Source organism: Pundamilia nyererei, unplaced genomic scaffold (genome assembly GCF_000239375.1).
Source record: "Pundamilia nyererei isolate P.nyererei 1_Seehausen unplaced genomic scaffold, PunNye1.0 scaffold00071, whole genome shotgun sequence".
NCBI classification, from domain to species: Eukaryota; Metazoa; Chordata; class Actinopteri; order Cichliformes; family Cichlidae; genus Pundamilia; species Pundamilia nyererei.
Genome location: NW_005187472.1, coordinates 38685 through 47526, shown reverse-complemented (window position 1 = coordinate 47526; position 8842 = coordinate 38685).

Below are 8842 nucleotides of genomic sequence, written 5' to 3'. Positions count from 1 at the left end.
CTTTGGGTCCACTGTTCCCACCAATGCTTCCTCCAAAAGCACTGGGTTACTGAGAGCAACAGATGTGTGCAGCATCATGTTCTTGCCAAGTTATCTGGTAAGAGGATCAAGGCCAGAAAAATCTTCAGCAGTGATCAGTCTGTGGGTGCACTTAAAATTGTAAAGCTGGCAAGAAACCACTGAAGGGTTGAAGGGACTGAAAGAAAAAATATGGCCTCATCCCTTGGAGAGGATTAGCAGGCTGGCAACAACTTTCTGTAGTGACTGCAGATGGAGACATTTTTCTTGATGAACCATGAATAAATGGAGTTACACTAATGAGGCAATTGCTGCATGAATCAGCTTCTCCATGTCTGCAAATACAAAGAGTCGATATGACTTGAAAGATACAATTGTTATACAAGCACAGTGGGCCTCAGACCAGCATAATTAGGATTTTTGGATTATCACAGCTCTGACAAACACTTTCATTTTTTATAGTATACAATGTTCAGCTGGTGAGAAGAGTTTTCATTAGCTTTCAGCTTGACTGCATCATCTGTCTGAGGAAATTGGCTAGTGCTAATATTGTTCACAGCAAGCTCAAGAGCCACTTAGAAATGAAATGTTCCTTCTCAAAAGACACTTAACTTCAAAACGGTGATGACGGTGACTGAACCAGACAAACAACTTGGTGCACTGTGTGAAAGTGTACAATAAGCTGATAGTGGGTTATTGCATTGCAAAAAAGCAAGATTTAAAACATATACCACATTCAAAACAGCCTTCATCTGCCAGTACATTTAGAAGAAGACAGTGAAGAAGACATGATTGTTAAAGCTGAGAATATCCTGGACAGATTGCCAGTCACAGGAAGCTAAGACAAAGTGGGTACACCTGGATGAAGTCTATCAAGATACTGAGAGAACATTCACAATTTCTCTACACGGATAGTCACCATCCATCCAGGATATTTAAATCATGATGGCAGGATTGCAATGAACCAAACTATCTTGTATTAACATCCATCTTACCTCACATACCAACTTTGGTTAACTATGACCCACCTTCCCTGTTAAATTTTCATGTACAATAAAAGATTGTTGGTAGGTGGACTTATTATTTTAATTTTTTCTAATTTCTTAACTGATAAATACAGTGTCTGTTATGACCACGTTTAAATCAATGAACAGTGATTTAAATGCAGGCTAAATTTTAGTGAGGAAAATTATCGAGAGCAGAATAATTTATAGAAAGTCCCTTACATTTGTCAACTGTGACAACTGTGGCAACATTAAACGACAGTCCAAAAAGTTATGGTGATCAGTTAGAAACACGAAGAAAAACATAAGGAACATTGGAAATGCCGGAAGTCATGAGATAAAGACAATCTAGTTACTTGCAGGAGAAAGAGAGGGGGATTATAGACACCAAGTAGAAGCAGAAGTGACAAATTCAACACAGTTGAAAATATTGAGGGTTGGGCAGACAGTTAAGCAGTAGGCAGGACTGACAGAGGCAGGAAGTAAAGCTGACAGCAGGATAAAGAGACCAGGAATTGTCACGGCTCAGTCGCCAGCAGTGAGGAACAGACTCAAAAGCAGATTCACCATGAAGGCTCAGAGCTAAGAATCCAGAAAACTTTATTTACAAAGAGGTGGAAAACAAAATGACCAAGTACTAACGCTATGAACCAGGTTAGAACAAAAAGAGGTACTGTGATTAGCAAGCTAGAATACAAGAGACATGAGCTATGAAACACTAGTGCAGGAAGGCTGGGAACATGAACTTAACAACTGGCTGGGCTTGGCAGGGAAACTGTGGCTTGAGAGTTGATGGACTAGGAACAGAAGGAAAAGGGAATCAGGGTGGTCTTGAGAAGTAGTGAGCAAAGTCCAGATGAAAATGTCAAAAGTCTTTTGAAACAACTGTATGATGTATCTTGTTCTTGTACTGTCTCTGTGCCTTTCAAAACCATAAATGAAAAAAAAAAGAAAATGAAATGTTAAAAGTCTTACACATTGGAGGAGCTGGACGGGGAAAGGCGAGTGGTTGTGGTCTGGGTGAGTCCAGTGAGGATTGATTCTGAGGTTCCAAGCAGTGAAGCTCATGACCATGGGTCACTGGTTAACTGTTAAAATGCTCATCAGCTCAGGTTAAAGGCAAGTGTTTATTATGTGATCTAGATATGATGGGTATAATGAATTTTATAGTTGGCTTTAAACACTTTGAAACTTTAATTAATTTTCTCATCAGCAACCTGGAAACACTCCATTGTTGTTGATGTTCTAGCTTCTTCTTTTGGCTCTCTATACACTGTTAAATGTAATTAGTTTCCAGAAATGTAAACATTTTTTTTAAACTCGTTGCCTTAAAAAGAAAAATTAAGTACTGTTTACTTAAGATGATTAAGTTAGGGCAACCCACATGTTGTGAGGGGTTGCCACAGCAGATGCCTGCACCTTACCCTATGCCCTACAGCCCCATCTGTCACATCAACTCTCACTACATCAATAAATCTCCTCAGCTCTTCCTCCTTTGCCCCTGCCTGGCAGCTCCATCTTCAACATCCTTGGTCCAGTATCTCCACTGCAGTCTGCATCTGTCTGCACATGTATGTACCGTCTCAGCCTTGCCTCTCTGACTGTGTCTCCAAACTGTGTCTCTGAAGTGCTCATTTCTATTCTCATCCATTCTGGTCACTCCCAATGCAATTCTTAACATCTTTAGCTCAGCTACATGTCTTTTCGTCCATCTAAAACCATTCACAAATCACTCCTGAAACTCGTCTCCACCCACTCCACCCTGCCTGCACTGTCTTCCATACCTCTCTTGTGCACAGTCCTTTGCTTTGGATGTCTGAACCCAGCCATTTAAACTCATCCACAGTCACCACCTCTGCTCCTTGCATCTTTACCTTTCCACCTGTGTCTCTTTCATTCACACATGTGTATTCTGTCCTGCTTCTTTCGTTCTAATGTTCTCTAATGTCTAATTATTTCTGGATCTGGATTCAGATGGATGTGAGATGGTGATTTACCACAATTAGCCAAAGTCATTTATGAGAGGCAGAGGGTCCAAAGATCTATCACTGAACTCTGTGCCATCCTGAAGTAGCTAGCAGTGTTTGCTTTCCTCCCACGTCGAAGTGTTTGCCATGCTTGTGCCACATTATGTAACAGCTGCTCCCCTACATGAACCTCTAAGGCGGAACATTCAGACTTAAATATTATTCCACTTGCTATTTCACTCGCTTGGCTTCTTGCCCTCTACTTCACTATGCTGTTTACTACATAGTTTCCGCTTTTCATGATTACATGGTGTATATTGTTTGATATACTCTATGCCATGATGGTGAGTTGGAGACTCTTTTAAAAATGAGTCATTCTTGACTGTAACGATTATCCAGCTGCAGACAGCTGGTTTACAATCCCTGTTGCAGCAACTTTAGATTGATTTAAAGCAAGAGTGTGAAAACGGCATGTTTGTCACATCAACAAAACTAAACAGGGGTTTGTGTAGCTATGAATTTTAAATGTGTCAACAGTCATGTCCTGTTATCTAATCACCCCATCCCCATGGTGCGAAACACTGTCAGCACCGCATGTTACATTAAGACAGACGAGGGAACGCAACTGTAAGCCTGATGAGTAACAATTATTTCCAGATGTCAAACAAGGCAACTCATTTTTCCAAATCATGGAAATTACAACTTTTCAAGGTAAGTACCACTCATGGATGACGGGAGGAAAACACGACGGTGAAATGAGTCAGTTCGTAAACATCAGCAGCTCTGAAGGGCCTTTTCAGGACAGCTTAGGACTGTGACAAAGTCCCACCACGTTTCCATCATCAATGAGGCCGAAAATGTATTTCCAATCATGAATATGTATGTGATTTATTGTGGAGTTGTCATAGCTACTGGACTCTGCATTAATAGATTCCAGCTGTCAATTAAAGACATGCGTTGAGAGTTCAATGGTAGGCATTGTTCAGTCGGATCTGTGAGTCAGAGAAGCACTGGAGGAAGGGGGACTCTGTGGCCATACTTGGCAGGGCAAGAGGGACATGTGAGACACCAGAACCACGTTACAGCAACAGTTAAGTGTTGGAAAGGCATTCAGCCTCTGCCTCTTCTGTGGGGACAAGCAGGAGCCAAGTAACTGCTTTTCTGCAGAGTAGACATTTGCTTAAAAGCTGGTTTAAATAACTGAATGTTAATGTTACCCCCCAAACCCTAATGGAAAACATTTGATAGCATTAACTCATCAGAACATAATCAGCCTCCTCTGTAACTTTGATTTGAGTATATCTGGTCCAATTTTTGAGTTTACCTCCCAGTGAGATTGAGTGGGTGGTGTGGCGAGGAGGTGGTGTGGTGAGGAGGTGTGGTCAGCTGTGCCATCAGTTGTCATGTAAGAAGAGGTGTAACGGCGGTCTGAGGTTGGACATGGGAAAACTAAGAGAAGAATATTCCAGAATGACTTTCCAAACCAAAATGGGTGGAAATATGTGCGCATCACGTGACTGCCCGTGTTACTGAGGCCTTGTTGAAAAAGAACAGTGGACCCATGTTAGCAAAGAGACACTTGGAAGGGAATGACTTGTTCCTTTGAAAGCTTCCAAATAAAATCCCTGACAAGAGGCACTTAAAAATCTTTTATGTTGTATAATGGCTTTACTTTCATTGTTCAAATCTTTTCTATTTTGCATACGTTGTTTACTACTAAAGTGAAGATTCAAAATGTATGAATGTATTACATCATATGGAGTTAATAAATCAAATTACATGCCATATTCATTGGATTTTGCCATAAAACTATTCATGCAAGATTGCCTTCTTGCTGTGTTGAAGTGCCGACACCACCACAGCACATATGCACAACGTGTTTTTATACTGTACACATGCAGATTATTACAATGTCAAAAGCAGCCAGAACTCCTTCTGATACATGATCCCATGTTTGTGTTGCTCTAGAATAGAAGGAATCTTGGAATTCAACAACATGGATACCACAGAGACGCACTAGCATGTAATCCTCCAACAAAGTAAAGGTGCAGCACCTCTGGGAGATGATGCTGTGTAAACTGAATTTCAAAGATTGAGATTGCGATAGAAAGGGAACAACCACAGCAGAGTACAAGAGAAGTGCAAACTGTGGACAACGTCTGCTGTGAAGTTCTTTGTTAGCTCTATTCAAGGCACAAACAGTAATAGCAATAGAATTCTGGTTGTTCCACAGATTCTTGACATTGCTCTTGCAGAAAGCTACAACAGCCTCATACATGTCTGCAAACACTGAACGCTATACGTTGTTGAAGCCTCAAGGCACTTCAGTGGTTTGCGTGAAGATGCTTTGATACCACAACCTTTGACTTTCTGTTGGTCCGATGCGTTTATTTCAATCCATTTGAGTACTCATTAAAGAAAACTGACATATTTTTAACTGCCTGTGTGGTACTGTGCAGCAGCAGCCATCAAGGTTACTGAGAAAGGAAGCCAGCGTGTGGACATACTAAACTGAAAACACTGGTTTAGGTCTATAGCTTGTTTCTCACTTCATAGCAACTGCACGAACTGGGTGAATATTTTTAAATGAAAGTTTGTTGCTTTGATTGATAGTTGTGCACACCCAAAGAGCTGTGGCTTGTAGCTATCTGCTAGGCCTCACTTCTGAAATTTAGGTCACTGAACAGGGCCTTTTGACTATGTGCATTTTTTTTTTTAGCTTTTTTTAATAGAATTATCTGATGGCATTATATGGCTTATGGTGTAGTAGAAAGTTTGTGCTCAACTTTTGGTGAGTGACATTGTAGTACTTAGTACATAAGTCTGTTACTTAGCACTAACTAGCTGTTTTTGATGCTCAAGCAGTCAGCTTGTAACTTACCTCTCCACCGTCTTATGGTCACTTCTGGCTCCAAAACATGATAAAACATGCTGAGGCTTCAAAATGCAGCGTTCAGAGACTAGTGCATGACATCCTGTCAGGTAATGTAAATATAAAAAAGTTCAGCAGATTACTTGCTTTGCCACACAGTACATTCTCATAGAGCTGCTAGCACAACTGAGGGCTCCAGTCCTCTTTTGTACTAAAGAAAACTGAACTCTGTTAATGGGAGCTTTCACCAAGATCCCAGTGATGATATTTCAGCTTGGGATGATGACATAACAATGTTTGGTTTGGCCTCCACGCGACCAGAAGAGGAAGAAGGCGCTTTGATTTTATCATTCAAAACCTGACCAGAGTGTTTATAAGGTTACTATCAGAACTCAGATTCCCTCCCCTAATACATCTTCCACTTATTAAAGAAAAGTTATGCAAAATGCTTAACTTTAAACATTAAGTAATGCTCTGAGGTGTCTGTACAAACACACCAGAGAAGTTTTCACAATTGTGTGAAATTAAGCAAAAAGCATATAAACAATATTGTATATACAGTAAATAAAATGAAAATGAATGCTGTGTTTATATTTTTATATGCAAACATCTGAATTCCCGAGAAATTGCATATTATAATTTAGAAATGTTAAGCAGATACTAATAAAAAATAAAGGGGAATTAAAAAGCAAAGGAAAGGAAAAAAGGAAAAATGCAAAACTGTAATAAGATGAAACCAGATAAAGATTCAGGCCACAACAGTATGATGTCCACCACTCATCTGGACTCCTTGGTGCAATTCCAGGTTATCAGTGGTTAATTCCAATAAGAGCAAGGGAAATCAAAGGAAATGGGATCACTGAAGAATGGTACGCAGCTGAGCTCCTCATGTGTGCAACACATTTCTATTTTATAACTCCTTGCTGGCCTAAATTGTTTTTTTCCTCTAGGCCAGCTGCTTTCCCTCCCTGCTTCCTATTTAGTTTTGATTTGTTAGAATTCCTCTATTTCCCAGTGACCCTGTAGATGGTGTTAAAAATTACAGCACAAATCATTTGCATCTTACAGGCTATGCTTATGTGACAGAAATGCTTTTATTTATCATATAAAGAAGGCTGTACTGTAGGTGAATATTTTAGCTCTAAGTAGAATGACTTAATAAAAAGGACATTCACCATGCTTTTCCAGTTATGGTTGCCATTGTTTATCTCATAAACAAAACAACATGTCCAAATAAAAGACATAATAATGCCAAAGCAGAGGTAAGTGGGAACCTCCTACTGTGTGGAAACAGCAAAATAAAAGACTGTTCATTCCTGCCTCCTACCTTTGTAATGATTGCATATTGCAGTGTTTATCTATAACTTTGTCAGATGTTAAAGCTTTGAAGCTTGTGATGATGAAGCTGAATAAAACAGGCCACAAGATTCTCTGCCTCTCCCTGACCATCCCTGCAGATGTGAGGCCCAGCAGATAACTGAGATGAAGCACAGCTTTTTAAGGATCTGAGACCAAACAGATGCATGATGTGATAAGTAATTCCACAACAGCATTAAGACAGAATACGGGGTGGGTTTATTCCCAAAGAGGAAACGGCTTGTATAAATAGTATAAATAGTTTTTGACCTTGTTTCTCTGCTTTTCCCTTAGTCCATATCCAGAGGTGGTAGAAATACAGTCTTAAGTAGTACTTAGGTAGAAGTACAGATACTTAAAAATAAAAGTTGAAGAACTGATTCAACTTCTCTACGCAAGTAAAAGTGAAAAAGTAACGGCTGAAATGTACTCAAAGTAAGAAGTAAATCTTTTGAGGATGTTTCTACCAGCTATTTTTGTGCAACACTGACCAACACTAGCAGAGAAGACCAAGCATGGGGGAAAAAAAAATCACAACTCACAATAATTTCTATTGAGAGGTCAGTAGATTCAATTCAATTCAATTCAATTATTTATACAGTGCCAAATCACAACAGTCGCCTCAGGGTGCTTTATATTGTAAGGTGGACCCTAAATTAATACATAGATATTCTTAGTGTATCGGCTGTGACCAGCTGACCTCTGCTGCTGCTCTGAAGTTTACTGCTTTTTGTGGATTTACACACCTAAATGCAAGATGTAAGCAAAGTTTTCATTAGTTGTCTTGATTGATTTCCATGCTCTACACTGACAATGTACTGTTTATGCTGTCTTTAAATAGACAGTATAAAGTTGGTGTGAAGGTTGACCATGAACACCACAGCTGCTGTGCGACAGTTCAACACAATGCTCTTTACTTTAAATACATCATAGTAATACAGCAAACAAATCTGTTTATCCTTCATTTTAATGCACCCTTTAAATAGCACAAAGTTCAGTTTGTTTTGCTGAAGTTTCACAATATGAAAAACACAACTTCACATCATATACAGATTTAAGAATGACTTACATGTAAACTTTAAAATCTCAGTTTATCAAATCCCGCTGAGCAGTCCTTACATTTAAATCCAACCTAAAGTTTGGCTGACATTGGGTCGTGCAACATGACAATGATCCCAAACACGGCAGCAAATCTACAACAAGGTAGCTGAGAAAGAAAAGACTTACGGTGTTGCAATGAATCAGTGAAAGTCCACACCTCAAACTAATTGAGTTGCTGTGGTGGGACCTAAATGAAGTGAAGTGAAGCCACGTTGTAAAATAAGTCGACCAAAATCCCCCACAGTGATGTGAGAGACCGATAAAGTTATGCAGAAATCCATTACTGCGGGTTGCTGCTCACAGTAATCTATATAACACTAAAGATGGTTCTAAAAGCTGCAGAATCAGAAGGTGTAATTAGTTTTTCACAGGTCTGCATAGAATCATGTGAAAACCATTAGTTCCACATGACTGTTTATATATATATGTATGTATATATTAGGGGTGCAACGATATTCGTATCGATATTGAACCGTTCGATACAGTGCTTTCGGTTCGGTACGCATATGTATCGAACAATACAA